A 1,173-nucleotide genomic window follows, 5' to 3' on the forward strand; every position below is an offset into this window, starting at 1 on the left:
CGACCGACCGTGCCGCTCGACAGCAAGCTCGTCAATCCGGGATGGCATTAGCACCTGGAGAAACTCACGAGTCAGACCAATCCGACACCACAAAGCGGCGACGTATGTCTTCGTGGAAAGCTACGAGGGCAACTGAGTTGGAAATGTGTTTGACTCAGCGGGGAACAGTGCGGCAAATGGTGAGCGTCACCAACAGTATCCTGCGCCGAATGAGTCGGGCTGCTCTTGTTGTGCCGGAGAGAAAGGTAGTTGGCTTTCGGGCTGGCTGCTGTTTCCTTAGTGCGTTGAACAACCGGCTCAGAACTGGAGCGGACAAGGGGAATCCGACTGTTTAATTAAAACAAAGCATTGTGATGGCCGGAGACGGTGTTGACACAATGTGATTTCTGCCCAGTGCTCTGAATGTCAAAGTGAAGAGATTCAACCAAGCGCGGGTAAACGGCGGGAGTAACTATGACTCTCTTAAGGTAGCCAAATGCCTCGTCATCTAACTAGTGACGCGCATGAATGGGATTAATGAGATTCCCACTGTCCCTATCTACTGTCTAGCGAACCCACAGCCAAGGGAACGGGCTTGGAATAATCAGCGGGGAAAGAAGACCCCTGTTGAGCTTGACTCTAGTCTGACGTTGTGAAATGACTTGGGAGGTGTAGAATAAGTGGGAGGCTCTGCCGTCTGTGAAATACCACTACTCTCAATGTTGTTTTACTTATACCATGATGTAGCATCTGTGTGGCCTCGCGGTCGCTCAGTTCTAGTTGTAAACTTGGGCTTTTGCCTGGGTGAGCTACGTGGAAGACATCGTCAGGTGGGGAGTTTGGCTGGGGCGGCACATCTGTTAAATGATAACACAGGTGTCCTAAGGTGAGCTCAATGAGAACAGAAATCTCATGTAGAACAAAAGGGTAAAAGCTCACTTGATTTTGATTTTCAGTATGAATACAAACCGTGAAAGCGTGGCCTATCGATCCTTTAGTTCTTTTGAATTTTAAGCTAGAGGTGTCAGAAAAGTTACCACAGGGATAACTGGCTTGTGGCAGCCAAGCGTCCATAGCGACGTTGCTTTTTGATTCTTCGATGTCGGCTCTTCCTATCATTGCGAAGTAGAACTCGCCAATTGTTGGATTGTTCACCCACTAATAGGGAACGTGAGCTGGGTTTAGACCGTCGTG

The 1,173-nt window shown here is 49.1% G+C and overlaps 1 non-coding gene across 1 annotated transcript; it reads left to right on the forward strand.

Moving 5' to 3' along the window:
• Positions 1-213: 213 nt before the first annotated feature.
• On the forward strand, positions 214-1,173 carry PITG_33545 (the record flags this gene model as incomplete). The annotated part of the gene is made up of 1 exon (XR_009934939.1): positions 214-1,173. It is a non-coding gene; the product is annotated as a 28S ribosomal RNA (ribosomal RNA).

Source organism: Phytophthora infestans, genomic scaffold (genome assembly GCF_000142945.1).
Source record: "Phytophthora infestans T30-4 supercont1.2471 genomic scaffold, whole genome shotgun sequence".
Classification (NCBI taxonomy): domain Eukaryota; phylum Oomycota; class Peronosporomycetes; order Peronosporales; family Peronosporaceae; genus Phytophthora; species Phytophthora infestans.